Source organism: Grammomys surdaster, unplaced genomic scaffold (genome assembly GCF_004785775.1).
Source record: "Grammomys surdaster isolate TR1022 unplaced genomic scaffold, NIH_TR_1.0 63, whole genome shotgun sequence".
Taxonomy (NCBI): Eukaryota; Metazoa; Chordata; class Mammalia; order Rodentia; family Muridae; genus Grammomys; species Grammomys surdaster.
In genome coordinates, this window is record NW_021604565.1 from 25,729,644 (window position 1) to 25,748,907 (window position 19,264).

Here is a 19,264-nt window from a genome sequence, read left to right on the forward strand (position 1 = left end):
ATAAAGATACACATAGATATTATGCTTAAAATTCCTTTAGGTATTGCTTAGTATGATATAGTTGATTAAAAATGATACTCATAATACATCAGAAGAGTGGACTTAGTGATGAGCTTAAGGTTTTCCCAGCTTTATCTCTGAAATTCCTATGCCCTAAGAAAACAGTCAGGGCCAAGGAAACATGCTATTTCTCATTTAAAATCCACTGCTATTCATTCTCTTGGCTTGTTTCCTGTAAAGATGAGATAATGTACTTACAAATGTAGTAAGATAAAGTTTTTGATTAAACTAGTATAATGCTTGTAGACAATTTAATAGTTTATATGACTTTTGTTGTTACAGTGTCCCTCCATATATAAATCTCAATGTTTCTAAGACATTATGAGATAGAGAAACTTAATTCTATTTTGTACCATAAATGAGGAAACTGGATTGTCCCCACTTATCCATTTCATTAAATTTCATTTTATGCTGAATCATATGACTCATGAAAGTGAACAAATCTAAAAATGAACCAATCTAGGAAGGCTCTTAATCACTAAAGTCTTTTATGCAAACAATAGTGTAACAATTAAGAAATATATAATGACAAAGCACAAAATAAGGGTTGACTAAATCATATGGAGGAATTAGAAAACTTTTTTGTGATTGTGTATGTATGTGTGTGTGTGTGTATGTGTGCAAACATTTGAAAAGAGGATGTATCAGTGAATAAAAATGTAGAGCTTGACAAGATGTAGCACATTAGAGAAAAAATAAACATTAAATTCTAATTTTGTTTTTTAAAATTTAATTCATAAATAATATAGCAACATATAGATATTTAAATATAATACCAATGTACCTAATACAAGTAGAAGGACTTTAATTTTTAAGCAAATTATTCACATATTAATATGGAATTATAAACACATCATCACACTGAGATAATGTGACCATATATGTGTTCATGTGTATGCTGTCCACTAAGTTTCATTAGGTACAATTCCTACTGAAAATATTGATATTAGGATAAGAAGTGTTTCCACCATGCAATAATGAGCCGGTTCTTTCTGTGTATGGCAAAATCATGAAAATTATTACTATAAATGATAACTATATATGTGCAAGTATAACATGTAAGCACAATACAAGGGCTTATAAAGAGAAGAACAGACAAATGTTACATTCACAGAAATGGCCTTAGTGATGAGGCAAAGTCAGCTGGATTCTGTGCATTCTATTATATACAAGTACAGCCTAATCCTGTGTTGAAGTCTCATAGAGATTTGAAATAAATCCAGAATCTAGAATTTAAAACATAAAACAAAAGAAATACAATAGATTTTGTTTGTTTCTGAGATTTTTTTATGTTTTTAACACTGAATGTTATCTGAAAGAGGAAAATAACTTAATACAAATCATGATGGATAGCTTGTTACTCTAAGCACTGATCAAAGAGAATTCCCTCATAAGTGTTTGAGAGATTCTTGTCATGAATGCAGGGATTGCAGAGACACACCACCAATCCTAGAGCTATAGATAATTTTCTTATCATTATTTGGTTCTAAATATGCAGCAAAGAAAAAATGAGCAAATTTTATAGACAATGGTAAATTATTCAACTTTCACATTGCATGAAATAAACTGTATTATCTGTCCTATGTACCTTGCCAGAGAAGCATGAGAAGAGAAGAAACCAAGATTTTTATAAAGAATATTTACATAGGATATGAAAGCACTCTGGTTCTGAGCTAATATGACTTTTCAATTAAACCTATGTATCTTATTTACATTCTGTGAGCAGAGCCAGTGGAAGTCTGCTTAGTCTATTTCAGATTAATTTCAGACCATATCTTCCACAAAGGGCAATGTGAGGCTAAGAAGTAATGTAGCCAACGAAGATTGCCTTGTTAAACCCATTGCTACATTGTAACTGGAACGTCATCCTGGGGAATTCAGAGAATCAATGTAAAACATGTGCATTGCACTTATCTAGCCAAGGGGTGATGAACTGGAGTATTAATACTCCAACCTCTCTAGTCATTAGCAGAGGGTAGCTCCCAGGGGACATTTATATTCTCTCCTTCTTACTTATAGAGCTAGATTTAGCCACCAGAGAGAGCCCTCAGATAGGAGGAAGTGGGTCAGGATGTTCTAAAAGATGCAATCCAGAAAGACGTGGCTAGGCAACAGAATCTGCTACCCTGAGTTAGTCTACTTATTTTTTCAATTATATTCCTACTGGATAACTTAATTTCATTAAATTACCAAATTATTCAGATGAACTAATTGTTTTTTTCCATCTCCTTCTGTAGACAGAGCATATCATCATTAAATCCCATCTTTTTCTACTCTCTAACAGGGGAGCGAAGTCATATTCTAAAAAGGCCTGTTTAAAAATACGTATTCTATCACTCTGTGATTCCAACTGGAGTTTTACTTCCTTGTGTTGTTTTAATGGGTGATCCATAAGTCTTTCTATTTTACCAAAGTCAATACCATTTAGCTACGCTTCTAAATCTTACTGAAAGGCCTACTCCTGCTAAGTTTGATTTCCCTAAGTAGTTTCAATAGATTTTTTTTCACATATTGAATCCCACATTACCATGAGTTTTAAAAGTATCTATTCCAACAACACAGAATTGTAAATGCAAAGTTTTCTAATTACACTGTTCAATTACATTAGGACATTAAAAATATTTTCTCCTAAATAGTTATTTCAATTTTTATCTTAAAAATGTATGGCATGAACTCTGATACCAGGTTTACACATAAAATCATTTTATAATATAAATAAAATGTAATTTTCAGGTTACTTATCTATAATATAGCTTACTTTTCTTTATGTCAAATTATAAGCATTCTAAAGTAGACAAAAACTTTTGGAAATTTCCTTTGAAATTTTATAGATAAATACTTTTCAAAGCCTGAAGGAGACCTAGGAAAGAGTGTTGGACACTCAGAAACTTCATTTTTCAATAACTTTTCAACAAATTTTACAGAACAAAACAAAGTTGTACCAGAGGAAAAATAATTCTGACCTAACTACTTGACGATTTACTGTATCTACCAAGAGTCCCTCAATGGTAAAATAATATCATATAGTTCCCCTTCGTCAATCAAATATTTTCCTGCAAAAATACTATCAGTTTTAAAGAAAAATGATGATAATATCTATCAGTGTCTAAGAAACTATATTTCAAACTGAAAATTTATGGGATTTCATAATTTACACCCAGAGATAATTTGCCAAGAGTATATAGACTGTAAGATGAACCCAAAGAAATGGATTTTATTTTTGATAAAGGATACTGACGTGTATAGCATGAGATCATTTGAGTCAGTGTAGTTTTATCCTATAAGTGAGTATAAAGATGCCCAAATAACTGAAATTTACTAATATTCAAAAACTCGAAAGAGCTGAACTCAAATATATCTAATGTCCTTGCCACGTGTATAATGTAAAACAACTACAAACAACTGCTGTACCTATTTTTTCAAACGCAGTGACTGAAGATTTTAGCAGAGTGGACAACAAATTAGATCCAAGATATTGAAATTTGGATGAAATGCAGTAACCCATATAACACCCTCCTCTGCCAGATGAATAACAATAAGAGGCAAACAATAATTCTTACCTGGTTTCTTGGGGTACTGCATGGGAAGTAGTAAAACAGAAATTGAAATAACCAAGTTATTCATCGATGGAAGATTTATTTATTGTCTGCTTATAGTCATAATTATGTCAAGGCACAAAGAATACAGTAATCACTATGACCAAAACCCTTTCTTAGGATATCTAACATTTGGGAAGGTGCATTCACTTGATTATTGAAATTAATCAGTCAATTGGATGAGAAGTGTAGATGAAGAGAGAGAGCTAGAGAGACAAAGAAACAGACAGAGAGATGAGAGAGAAAAGAGGAGAGAAAGAGAGAAAGAAAGGGTGGGAGACTTGAAGAGAATGAGAAATGTAAGCATGGCAGAGATTGGAGGAAAGATTGAGAAAGGGTAAATGGAATATATAGAACAGGAGCGGATGAGAACAGTAAAAAATGAAATGTAATGAAAGGCAGGGAGAATGTGGATCTAAAATAGTCAAGAATAACTTAGTAACGAAAATCTAATGCAAAGATCTGAAGCAAGACAACAACTGAGTATGCAAATGAGAATAATTTCTGAGAAATTCGTCCTGAGGTGCAATCAGAACTAGAGGAAAGCCCATCTTAACAGTCTAGAAGAAGCCAGAAAGGAGTTCCAGTGAACGAGCACACGGCTACCATGAAGACTTAGTTCTTTTTTTTTTATAATTTATTTTTTCTCAAATCGTAATTCATTCACACAGGGGTTATAAACACAGGAAGGCAGGATGTGGGGAAGGGAATGACACAGGAGTGTGGGTGTTCAGGGGGAATACAGATATCTTCAGAACCGGGTATCGGCTGGGTGAAGGTTCAGGGGACAAGTCACTATGACTCTGCCTATGACTCGCTTGTCCTTATCTAAGTTGGTATTGTCTGTCCAGGCTACCTATTTACAAGGTCTATGACTACTCAGGCTTGTAAATTTCCACAAAAGCTGCCTGTTTACATTAGCTTATAGCCATCTGTTTCACTTAGTTCTTAAATATCACGAGTTACCATCTTTAGATTTTAGTCTTTCTTCCTGAGTGAAGCAAGGATTCATCAAAGAGCTATGGTCAGCTGGTTTTGAAAAAAATTTTAATTTACATGTGACATTGATCAGACTGTAAAACAAGAATAAACTGGAATAAGTCTCTCAAGAATAATATCATAAAGCAGGAGGGAAAACTTATGGCGAGGAGCCAGCTGGTGGCTATAGGGCCTGACAGGGTGTCCACAAAGTAGTTTTATGTTCACATTCTGACTCCTGATTTTTGCTGAAAGTTTCAATGTGAGATGTGAAAATTATGCAGCTGTAGCCACGGGTTCATGAGCCTTAGAAAACTTGAAAAGATGGGGAAAGAACCACAATGAATTCAATGATGCAAACTTGTACTAACTAGAACATCCCCGAGGTCATATTCTCGAAGAGCATTTTAAGACAGTAGAATGTTTTGAAACAGAGGTTGTACAGAATCTGAAGTGAACACATGATGGGAATTTATCTGGTGCTTCTGAGATCTCCCTGACATCCCAACACATTAAGTAGAGAAACAAACTGATAAGCCCCTTGGCAGAAAATACTGAATTCCTTCCTATCCTATCTGTGGTTAAATGGATCTAACAGATCCTTCAACAGTCTCTGCTCTCCTTTTTTCTCTACACTCCTATGAGGAGATTATTGCCCTTCACGGACAAACAAAACTCAGTCCTTACATTCTAGCTTTTGACTACTCTCTCAATACACAGCCTGTTTTTCACATGAACTCATTGAGATATTATTACTTTCATTTTTTCTAGCAATTCTTCTTTCTATAAATTTCTTCAAGAAACTATGGGATGAAAATATTTTTCAAATATGTTAAATCTAAACAATACTGTATATGACAATTTTCTGGTCAAATATATGATTAATATTTGTTAGGAGTACTAATTTTAAGTGTGTTTATTTAGTGTGAATTTATGTTTTGAAGTTGTTAAGTGACATTTTAGCCCTTCATTTTTAGAGATGTGTGTTTATAATCCTGATGTGCGAATTTACCATGAACTGGGCTGCAGGCATCCATTTCACACAGCTCAGCATCTTCAATCATGATATAGAAAAGGCATGATAAGTTCATTAAAGGAACAAAGTACTAACACCCTTTAAAACCTTAGACACTTTCCTCATTTCCTACATGCACCACTTTTTTGTTTTCTAATTTAGAGACAAAGGGAAGAATGAGAAGAATAATAACAAGTATATTTTAATTATATCATCAGATGGAAAAACAAAGTTTGATATTCTAGTTTGTGGAGCAAAAAACTTTAAAATATATCAACACCGTTTAGTCCATTTTGACCCCATAATTAAAGCAGATACTTAGCAAAGCATTTATAACTTTAAATTTTTATTTTTAATCACATGTTGACGCCAGGATAATACACAATTATAAGTTCATGATGAACCATCTTTGGAGGTGATTTTAAATTATCAATTACATGGTTTGACTATGTGATTTTAAGTTTGATATTTATTTGTAACAGTTTATTATATGTGTGTGAATGTGTCTGTCTCTCTGTTTCTCTCCCTTCTCCCTCTGTTTGTTGTGACCCGCACAATTGTCTCGCCAGCAAGACGCACACGGACACCAGGATCCTTCCGCAGCAAATGTTTATTGTTAATGAAAGGAGGAAGACCCCCGGGCCCTGAAAAGGCACTGCTTATATACCCCTGGAGCGGTGTGTTCATGTCTGATTGGCTGCTTGCTCAGGAACGCAAATTACACCCCGGGATGGGCCGTGATTTGGCACGCTTTTACCATAGCACATGCATGGTTTACTTGTTTACTTGGAGGAGCACCGGATGCCAGCGCCATCTTGTAATGGCGAATGCTGTCAGCACAAGCTGTGGCTTTCCACAGTTTGTCTCTTTGTGGTGTGTGTGTGTGTGTGTGTGTGTGTGTGTATCTGTGTCTGTGTGTGTCTGTGTGTGTGTGTGTGTGTGTGTGTGTGTCTGTGTGTGTCTGTTTGTCTCTCCATGAGTACAGATGCCTGAGGAGGCCAGAAGCATGAAATTCCCTGTAGCTAGAGTTACAAATTGTAGGTGCTTCTTAGCTCCATTGGTTACCTCTTATGAGTACCAAGATAAAACTCAGGTCCTCACATAAAACTCACATAGAAGAAGGAAGACCAAAGTATGAATGCGTTGGTCCTTTCTAGAAGGAGTATCAAAAGTTTCAACCAGAAATCCCCAAAGTCTAAACAGCCAGCCAGAGAGCACAAAGGGAGGGACTCACACACCTGTATAGGGAATTGAGAGTGACCTTGTTAGACTTCAGTGAAAGTGGAGGGCCAAGGTCCCCGAAAGTTTGGATCCCCAACTGTGTGGGAATTCGAGAGCAGGGAGATGGGACTGGGAGGATGTTTGGAGCACACCATCACAAAAATTAGGAGGAGGGGGTATGGGATAAGGGATTTTGGGGGAGAATGAGAAAGGAGATAACATTGAAAAGTAAATACATATAATATCCAATAAAAAACCCACACAGAAAAAGGATTTAAAAAAAAGGGAGTTTACTTATTTTAAATTAATTTCAAAAGTTTCTAGGAGTTGCAAATTGGCTAAGATCCTATTTTAAGCTCTCCACAAAAGAATTTAAATCTCTGTTCAATATTCTCAAGAGAGAGGTAAACCCTAACTTCCTCAACAATTAATTGACAAAAGAGAGGTAATCTCACAAAAAGTAGAAAAAGCGATTTCTAATCGATATATCACATAGTCTGATTAATTGTCAGTGGTGCTATAAAAGTCCTTTGACAAAAGATTATTAATATAGATTTATATATCCTTAAATAAGGTCTTCATGACTCTCTGAGTGTGGAAGGAGCAACTGTTGGCGCTTCAGCCCTGATTTTACATAACTCTGAAAAATTGGCTTTAAAAACAAAAGAGGGGGAACGGTACCCCCTCAGAAGAAGTCCCCCTGAAATACTCTCCATCATGCCTTGTTCACTTTTCTCTCTCTAAAGCTGAAAGCTCATGGCAAATCTCTTGCTGACCATGTTGGTGACCTTGGGCACCACCAAGACCAACAAAATTTTGCCACAGATATGGGGAAGGACCCTCATACCCATAAAGGGAATGCCCCAGACCCAGTTCCCTTATGGAGCCGAGGACTGATATGCCTGTCCAATACCACAGAAGGCACAGCTAACCGGCTACCACAAATATTAATGGAAAAAAATAGATACCCTCACAAAGCCAGGCCCAACCATAAATACAATAAATAACAATTTACATCCAGGGAAGAGAAATCTCCCTGAGAATCCCCTTCTTTTTTCTTTCCAGGTAAAAATGAATCACCCGTGATGCCTGCTGTCAGAAGTTCTAATCCAGATGGGCCAGAAGCCAGGATCCTCACCCTTACCCTCACCCCCTACCTTTTCCCACCTGCACAAGATCCCCTGAAGCTTGGCAACTGCAAGACCCTGCTTGGCAACTGCAGATAGACTCAAAGCAGTGTACCATATCATCTGAAGAATAGCAGGGAGACCATAACTCAAGCAGTGTACCATATCTTCTGAAGAATAGCAGGTTGCAGTCCTCCTCGCCCCCACGAATAACTAGGACCCGCTGGTCGGGTCAAGTGGCACCCAGACGTGGAGCTCGAGGCACGGACCCCTCCGGACGGACCCTCATTGAGAGGATGTGCGCACGACATCAAGATTGAGCGAGACAGAGATCGTCGCCCGTGACCTGTCGTCCACAGAACCAGGTTGGTGCTGCCATCAAGAAGACGGTTGAAGTTCATTACCATCAGCTGAAAATTGAAGAGGATCCAGAAGTGACTCCGCAGGAGACTGACACAGCTGCCAGCTCCCCTGCCTCCCCCTACGGTCCACCCCTAGACTTCGACGCCCTCCAGAAGGGTTCCTGGTATGCCTGGCTTTGCCTTCGTTTCTCTCGCTAGAGAGCTTGGCCTCTTGATCACCACAACAAAAATTGGCTTTTTCCTAAACCAAGGCCACCCTTGGTATGGCCGCTAACATTGGGGAGCCTTCCTTTATGACAATATTACACCCCAAACTGACAAATGGTTGGTAACTTGAACATTTACAAGGGACTATGAAGGCTGTGAGTTAGCCCAATGACAGGATTATTGTAGGTCCACTTCCCAGGGGCCCACCCAATGCAGCCGAAAAGGAGTGCATGGTGCTGGGAGTGGGTGCAGCCTACATGGCCTAAGACAGGGCTCTCACCCTCCTTTCACCCACATCGGAGTCCCTTGACATTGCCCATCGTCGACAGCCTAAAGCCTTCGACCATCGATGTGACTTGTCTCACATCAGTGTTTTGGGGTTGTGAACTTGTCTAAGACCCCCCATAATTAGACATCCAAATTCAAAATTCACATAGTTGGGATTGATCATAAGACGCCTTCTCTAACTAAACAGAGAAGGGGGAGATGCCAGAAGCCAGGACCCTCGCCCTTACCCTCACTCCCTACCTTTCCCCTCCTGCACAATGTCCTCTGAAGCTTGGCAACTGCAAGAGCCTGCTTAGCAACTGCAGATAGACTCAAAGCAGAGTACCATATCTTCTTAAGAATAGCAGGGAGACCATAACTCAAGCAGTGTACCATATCTTCTAAAGAACAGCAAGTAGATCATAATTCAAGGCAGTGTACCATATAGACCATGACATGTTTCAAGGCACAGGCCAAGAAGATTCTGTACTTTTCCACCACCTGGCCCCTCTTACCCCCTCCCCTTGTAAAACATGCTATAAAAAAGCATTTCATGTTCAAAAAAAATTAAATAAAAAATAAAAAATAAAAAAAAACAAAAAAAACTCAGGTCCTCTGCAATTGCTGCGTCTTCTCTCTAGCCTCAATCATATGTGTTCCTTCAATCATAAGGTGTTTGACCATCTCTTGAAACTTCTTGCTTGCTTTATTTCTGTTTGAAAAATGTGCAGAGATAGTGACAATGGATAGCCATATTTATCTTTAAGTGAATGTTACTCATGTTAAAATAATATTACCATAATAAAACACAAAGTTTCAAAGTTTGAAGGCTTCAACTTGAGTGATCTAGTATGGCTTGAAGAAGAAGAAATAGTAGTCGTCTAAAAGGTGTTTAAGAAATAAGCTGAGGTCACAACAAGCAATTCTGGATTCTGTATTAGAATCCAGACAGAGGTTCCCTAAAGCAGACGTTTATGGAGTTAAAAGAATTTCAGCATGTGTGCAAATCCAGAAAGAGAGTTACCAAAAAATAGTTCACACTGGCTGGAGAGAGAAGCAGGTGTGTATTCTTCAAGTCTATTTCTACTTACAACAAGGAATTAGGACTTTGAGGCCAATGAAACCCCATTTAATCACTTAAAAGTCCTTTACCTTTATAATCTTAATTATTCTTGTTTCTCAACTGTAAGTACTTTAGTATAGACTATAGACTCCATATATTTGGGGGTATTGTTTTATTTCCATAATTTTCTTCTCATAGTAATCTAACAGCAGTTCAATTCAATTTTATAACCTAGCCACAAAACTTATGCCCCAGTATCTAAGATTTTGTGCTACATAATTAGCCTTCTTGTTGAGCTCTCAGTTTTGCTATCATCTCATTTGCTTTGATTATATTTTTTGATAATGGAAATAAGCACTTTATAACCATTCAGTTTATTATTTTTAGATATTTCATATAATGTTTTTTCCAAAATAACTCCCCCATGTTTCTTTCTTATTAGTTAAGAGAAATCTGGTGCTATTTAAATAACTCTTCAATATTGGTAGTATATTTTTCAACAGAACTGTCTTTAGATGAAATTGAAATAAATGTCACTGTGTACAATTGGTTCGAATTGTACATAGTAAAATATTTTCAGGTTATTCTTTTTCCACCCAAGTGGTCTACATTAAATTAATAGAATATTTTTGCATTGATATCATGGTTTTTAGCAACCTTTTAATGACTAGGACATTATTACACAATGTGACCTCTGTTTCTGAGACTCACTCACACACTTTCTTCCAACAGTCCACGATTTGAATTTCTATTCCTTTGAGAATCTTAGATATATCAATACAGCTATAACTGTGTTAATTTTCCTAGTTCTCTTTTCAAATAAGCTTCAACAATGTCCTATGCTATCTTTAAATTCAGTTTATATTTGACAATTTATCATTCTTGCTTTTGAATTTAAGGATACATTTTATAATATGTTTCACATCATGTTTTGAAGACAAAAATATAAGTTTTAGACTTGAGTTTGAGAATTGTGGGATATACTTCTGTAATAACCATATTTTTTATTAGCAGAGTATTTACAATGAACGTAAAAATATCTTTCTTAACTGTCCTCCTTTTTTCTAAAACAAATACAAACATACATAAAACACACAATATTAGCAGAAGATATGTGATACATTGCTAAGAGTTTGTGTATTTGAAAACATAAAATATTGATTATGCTTAGTTAATACTTTGGAAAATGTGTAACTCGATGGATGTAATAAACTATGCTGGAGACATTTAATTAAAATTATTATTTGGATGAACTATATTGATCTTGATCTCCATAGGAGTGTCTATTAGGGGATCAAATCAATCGGTGCCATAGGCTGAGGGAGATTTAATCACCATATGTTGTCTTAAGTAGGGATACTTTGCATGTATCATTTTATCAACAATAACAATATGAGGTAATTAAGTGACTGATCATCTACATTTATCTATGTGTCTATCTGTTATCAATATTCATCTATTTTATGCAGTGTTTTATACTCAGAAGGTCTCACTGTCGTTTCTGTGTTGTAATGAAAAGTTCAATGATCATTTTACAGGTAATTGCAATAGAATAGAAAACTAAAAAGGAATTTGAAGAGGGAAGGGTATATACAAAACCACATAGAAAATAAAGTTAAACTAATTTAGATAGTGACTAGATATGAGGTATGAACAGAAAAAAAATCTATCATATACTTAGAAGTTTTTGATTTGCATTTACATCGGCAAAGTAGTATGGAGAGGAGGGAATGAACTTTTTAATGATGTTAGTGGGCCAAGGAATTTAAAAGTTACCCCTACTTCATAAACTTCTCTGAATATAAATTCCAGATGTTTAATACATGGGATGTGAAGTATTGGAATATATGACAATGGATCATTAGTATCCTTTCACGACATTTCTTCATAAATTTGAAATACATAGGATTTCTTAAAGAATGCCCAAGTCATACCATATTTAACCTGAAAACATAAGCTCCTGCTGTATATTAAATGAAAGTTCTTTCTTGTTCAAAAATATAAATCATGAAGATAGTAAGATAATGTCACAATATGGCTGTAAACATTTTCAGAAAACAGTGATAAAATCCATTTATTGGATATGTCGTTAAATTATCAACTTCAAGAAGAAACATAAAACAAAACATAATCTTTAAAAATAAAAGAGTGCAAACATGGATACATTATAAATGTGACTATCAAAATATCAATATAAAATATAAAATTGTATTCCAATTCCCTTTGTCAAGAGAATAACAGAAATTTAAGCAATGCTCCCATGCTGTTATTGACTTATAAAATGTGTATAAATAAGTAGTAAAGTGTCTAGAACTGGGAACAAATCCTCTTGTGATAGAAGATCCTGCAGTGCAGTCTTTTATTGGCCAAAGTTCTCCCTTGTTTTTGCTCAGAGCCACTTTGTCATGTGTGTTCAAGAAGCTACTCCTTCAGGATTTCTGTGGGTATTTATTATCAAAAGGCTAAGAAGTATAAGAAGACTAGTGAAGCAAATTATTGCCCCTGCTGCTGCAGTTAGTCTTCAGAAGGCAATTGATACTCATCGTTAACCTTTTCCACTGTAAATTTTGAGTTTATTTCCCCCTAAGCCACAATCTCGATCATCACCAGTGACTTTTCTGGTAATAGAACCCCCAAGAGAGCTGCCAATCTTACTCCACATCTGCTGGCAAGCATGTGGAGCCACAGGAAATCTCAGTCATGCTAGTGGGAACATAAAATGGTACAGCCACTTTTGAGGATGCTATTTTGACTTCCATAAAATTAAATACACATTGACAAAAATACCCAGCAATATTGTTCCTGAGTATTTAGCCAAATGAGTTATAAACTTATGCGTAGAGAAAATGCTGCAAATGACTGTATATAGCAGTTTTTATTAGTATTGGTAAAAGTTGAGGGCAATCAAGATACCCTTCAGTGCTTAAACATGAAGACATATAATAGTACAACCAGAAGACCAAATATGAGTGCTGCTATAATGAAATTAGCTGCCAGCATTACTAACAATCTGACTAGAGTCCTGATGATCTCTAATATGAATCAGGTAAAAAATAGCTTTTCTAGCATTGGTAGTCATTGATCCTTTAATACCAAAAGATTACAGTCCAGGCTGACTATTCCGACAGAAGCTTAGATTTCCAAGCCTTAATAAGTAGAGACTTAGTTTTGTGCCTTATACACTGAGTACTAACATTAGAGTTTAGAATCCCGGTTTCTGAGTGCCAGCATCTTAGCACTTGGCTCTAAGTAGCAGCTGCAGTCTACAGCAGTCAGCATCTTTCCATGCCAGCTCACATTGCAGCTTCGAAGCTTTAGATGGCAGAACCCTCAGCCATTATTTAAGTTCTGGCATTGCTTAGGCAGGAGCATTCAATCTTTTGTCTACTGCCTTCCACAGTTGGTGGTTTTGGCTCTCTGATTTCTCTCAACTTTTCTGCACTTCCACTATTTCACACATCTTTGTTGCATTTGCTCCTTGCTGCTTCTGTCTGGCCTCAGCACGTCTTCAGCTGTCCTTCTGCTGCCGTGGTTAACCTCTGCTACTATACCTTTTCTTCTTGTTATTTCCAAACAGCCTGCTCCACTTATGATAAAAATCACAAGTAGGCAAAGAAAATAGCACTCCACAGAAGTCTTTTGATCAGCCAGATGTTCAAACACAAGGAGTCTGTGCAGAAGAGTGCTTTCTGGCTGACTTCCAAACTGAATACAACAGTTACATTATATAACCTTTATGGGAGGGGCTATCATGCGTGTGAAGTGCCAGAGATGGTAGTATTTATACCAACCCAGGAATTTGATCATGTTTACTAATCACACACATCTTATATTACTAAGTGGGTTCCACACTTCCCATATTGAGTGAAATAACTTTACGGTCATCTAGAGTTCAGTGTGCATTGTCTTGTGAATATTGATGTAAGTTTCCTGGAGCAGTAGGACCTTACATAGAGCCCTAGGGCTAAAAGCATGGCTATAGCTGAGATGATACTTAAAGCTCAAGTGTTATCTGTCAGTTTAGAAAATGTCCAAAACAGCTGGGCTACTGCAAAAGCCATTGTCCATGAAGAAGAAATATTGACTGACAATCCCTGTCTCCAGCTTGCTCATGAAAAGGATATATACTCTTTTCTTTAAAAGTCAGCTCATTCAAGAAAAAAAATCACCTTATAAGATTTTTACTTTATTGCAAATAGATTTTTCAATACAGCATATTCTGAATATAGTTTCCCTTCCCTCATTTTTTCCCAGGCTTCCTCTTTTCTTATCCTCTCCAAATTGTACATGCTCTTCCTCTCTCTGTATTCATTCACATCATTATTACAAGATATTTATAGTAAAAAGTTAAAGAGTGGTCAACTGGACACTAACATTGTCTAAGAGTATTTAAGAAAATTTTACAATTATTAGTAGAGCATAATACCCTTTCTGAGTACCCCAGGTAGAGTCTTTCTGATTCATCTACTAAGACATGAAAAGACAGTGAAAAAAATCAAAGCACTTCTCCAAGTGCAAGAAACCAGTTAGATAATCCATATACTATACAATCTAATTTATGACCTTTGGGAAGGGGGGACCTCTAGACACAAATCATTTTGGGATTTAAGAATTAGAAGGAAGAAATTAGTAGGTATTATATAGGATTTTTAGGGCAATGAAAATAAAAATACTCCGTAAGAGGGTATTATTTTATATATAATATTTTCTGATCATTATGGTTTATGTTTATTTTCTGTTTCCAAACCATTTTATGTTTGTTCAACCTCATATGGTTTGGCATTCGATGACAAAGATTAGCAAATACAGATTCCTACAGAATAGTAAACACAACACTTAGGGATGTGCTATGGACACCTGAGACATGTCTTTCTGAAAAAAAAAAATAGCCATACAGATACTCTCTGCACTTTCTTCACTGTTAGCTGCAAACCTAAGACTGCCCTAAATCATAATACCTCTAATTAAAAAATGAGTCATTGAAACTGATACAGAGGCTGACATGCTGAAAGTTGGAAGCAGTCCATTGCAGAGAATAATAATCTCTGCAGAGAAAAAGTCCCAGACGAGCATGTAAGTGACAAGTCTCCATAGAAATGGCATTTGTCTTTAAATATGGAAAGCTGTATGTCAGTGAGGATGAACAAGCAATTTCAGTACAGAATCACATGACTAAAATAACCTCACATTGAGGAAAAGATGTCATTTCTGGCCCTCCAAGGAGAAACTACACACAGAGAGACTAAATACAAGCTTTCTGAAATCAGATATAGGAAATGGACCAGGCTTACTGTCAACATAGAATTTATCAGTTTGATGTTGCTAACGTCTTATTTTAATGTCAGTAGTACAGAATAGACTGTTTGATTCCATTAATGACTTATACATTTTTCTTAGTGTATAAAACATTTTAAGTTTTCACTGAAAATGTTAAATTACAGATGTGAAAGAGATATGAAACCACCAACCATTTTATATAAAAGCCATATTAAATGAACTATATGTTATTCTAACATCCATTGCTTTATGTATTATAGTAAGAATCTTGAATTATTTCTTTGCAATATATAGCAATGTTCACAAATGATAGTACCCATATATTAAGGTTTTATTTCTTGTTCAAGAAGGAACTAATATGTAAGGACAAAATATTATGTCATGTTTTCAAAAATAATTCAAATAAAAGTTCAAGTGATTTCCAGAAGACTGTCTTTATCTATGTAGTTTATCTGGCATTTAAGCACATGTTAATGACTTGGTGAAAAAAAACTGAGAAATTAATGGTGAAATCCGGGTAGTCCTACTCCCTCCTAAAAGGTGAAGAATATTGTTTCAGTAACTGACCTATACATTTCAGGGAGAAAGATAGATATATATAGAGAGAGATAGAGAAACAGAGAGAGAGAGATAGAGAGGGATGGATGGATGGACGGATGGATGGATGGACGGACAGATGGATGGATGGATGGATGGATGGATGGATGGGTGGATGGGTGGGTAGGTGGGTGGGTGGATTGATGAATGGGTGGGTGGATGGATAGATGGCACAGATATAGATATATATTCATGTATCTGGCTTTAAAATTCTCAACAGAGAGCTTTATCATACCTAGTTTACTATATGAACCTTTAAGGTGATATAGCATAAAATATTCTTGCACCACATAAAAAAAAACCTTACCAACATGACTGAGAAATAAGACATCTAACAAGGACAGAGTAGCATATCTTTAAAGGGTTGCTACACTTTAAAACACACACACACACACACACACACACAAACACAATAGAGTAAACTTGTCATCAGTTGACTGCAAACATTTGAGTAATGCCAAAGCTTCAAGCACAAAGAGTAACAGGAAGAGGAAAATAGATATTTTAACACTTATTGCATTTCACTATTCTAACCATGTTGGAGGAGGAGCAAGACAGAATATTTCCATTATAATTTAGTAAGGTGTCATGTTCATTGCAAACCCTTCCTGATCTGACTCATCTTGAGATAAAATAGTATGAAAAAATCAAGTAGATATTTTACACTTTAAAGTTTAAGTCACAGTTATATGCATTAGAATGACAAAAATTGTAATAAAGTGTTATTTTGAAAACTGAATTTTCATTTTGACAAAATGACACTTGAAAATCCCCCAATCTTATGTCCTTCCCTATGTACAATTTTTTTATTTCTAGAGACACAGTCCTTAAAAAGGTCACTTCCAATGCTATTTCTATATTTGCACTTGTCATTTATTGCCCCCAATTATAATTGCCTCTTTATGCATTGAATAAGCTCTCACAAATTCACCATACTTTCAAGAGTTAACTACAGCGGTTTACTTATTCACAGGAAAGATGATACTTAACAGCTTCAACTTCCAGTGCTTTCCCTATAACTACACTGACCCTTGCTATCAAATCAATTAACTAATATACTAGGAAGCATTCTAATCCATGGTCTTCTTTCCATTTACTATTGTATTGCACATTCCAGAAGATATCTATAGATACTATAGCAGCTCATTCTAGTCCCTTAAAAATCCTGAGATACTTTTCAAATTCACTAAAGGTCAAGCAAAATCTAGGAGACCTTCCCACATCTGCCTCTTCTTAATACTTTTGCCACTGTTCCAGACTAACTTCTGAAACACCTTGAATCCATTTTACAGTGGATAAAGAAATACATTTTATTTACCTCAAACATTGATTTAAAAAATATTAGAAAACCTACTTGATTGCTTATAAATATAGTAGTAACCACAAAATCAGAAATACAGCTGGCTTCTCAGAATTCATTCTCTTATTTTTTTTTTTAGAATGATTAATTTCTCATAATAGCAAATGCATCTTTATATCTGGTCTTACATAATTTTCTAATTTTAGCCCTTCAATGCAAGAAAGACCTTTGCTGTGATTAAGGTCTAATAAAAGCCTAGATGGAGGAAGCAGACATTTTTATTAAAATCCCAGATCCAACTCTTATTAACCATGTGATTGTAGAAAGTTACTTAATTGCTCTAGACTTTCTTAGTTAAATTTGTAAGAGGTGATAATAATAGCAGTTATCCAAAATTATAATAGAGGCAAATAGTTTAAGCTGTGCAAAATGCTGATAAATTCTGTCACTCAGGTCTGTTTAACGCCATTCTTACAGTTCTAATTTTACACTTATAAAACTACATTTATGGTAAATATCACAGACCTGTATAAATTCAATAGGTTTTAATATTCCAGTTTCGAAGAAGTATATACAAAACGGAATAACTATTAAAAGAGCTAAATATGTACACACAAATACATTCTCTCTCTCTCTCTCTCTCTCTCTCTCTCTCTCTCTCTCACACACACACACACACACACACACACACACACACACACATTTGGTGTCATGTAACCATGATCTGGTATAACTTATTCGCAGCCATTTTTGAGTTTTCATAGCTGAACAGCAGATAGAAAATATTCAATTGTCAGAGATGGAGTGAGAAAGATAGTTGTGGAATTTTTACACAAGATTCATTTAAAAACATTCAAGAATGAATCTACAGTTGCACACAGGAAAATATTACTCAATAAGCACATGAAGGGACAGAAACACAGTGTTGTGGAAAGGCTGAATCTATGGAACAGGTTTACTTAAGGGAAGTCTGTTCAAATACTTAAGTATGTCAACAGAGCTTTACAGAAGAAAGACATTGATGAGTATTCAGTTGTGAGAATTTATATATTGGTGATTGTAATGATTTGGGAGCTAAAAGTGTGTATCCAAATAAGGCGTGAACCTAAGCATCAATTTTCCACTCCTGAACCCCTGTGATCTGCCAAAATACATCTTTATGGCTTTGGAATGTAGATATTTATTGCTATTATATATTTTCTACTATGAGATGGAGTGTTTAAACATGTGTTACTATGCTCAAATGCCAGATTGGGTAAATTTCATTTTGTGTTTGATGCTAGCATGAAAGCTTGTCAACAGCAGTTTCAACAGCTCAGAAACCACCATGAAATTATGTATGCATTAAATATGTTGTTGTGAATTTATAATATTGTATGAAATATGTATTTTAATAGTATTCAAAATATTGTATTCATTGATACAATGTTGCTAAGGTTTTAAACACACTATGTATCTATAATATTGTGTATTAACAGTGTTTCTTTAGACTTCATATAATCAGGGTGAATAATAAAATGTGATTTATTTCTAGTTTTCAAGAGTAGAAGTTCATTATGGTTTTTCCTGGGCTCTGCTAAATTTAATATAAAACATAAACAAGAAAAGTAGAGTTACGAGTTCATTAGAAATATGTATTAGCCAAAGGCTAAGCTGTTTTCTTCTATGACAAAATATACGCCTGAGTACTTCCAGCAAAGTGTGGGATACATATATCTCTGTGCATATGTGAGGCATAAAAATGCTTTTATATTTACATAAATAGTAATTAAGACCTGGGAGTTGTTAATGACTTCTGTAGGATTAGACATAAATTTCTTTTATTAATTTTAATTTATTTTCTCTGATATTACATCCGGATGTCAGTTTCCCCTCTTTCTTCAACTCCCGGTTGTTTCTCCCCATCTCTTCCCTATATCCACCCCTTCTCCACTTCTCTTTAGAAAAGAATATTCCTTCTATAGATATCATCCGAACATAGCATAGAAAGCTGTATTAAGACTAGGCATGTTCCCTTGTATTAACCTAGTAGAAAAAATAGGGTCCCATAAGCAGGCAAAGGAGTAAGAGTAAGCCCCTGCTCCCACTGTTAGGAATCCCAAAATAAGCTACAGAACTGTAATATAAATGCAGAGAGCCTACATCAGACCCATCCAGACTCCCTGATTGTTGGTTCAGTCTCTGTGAGTCCAGG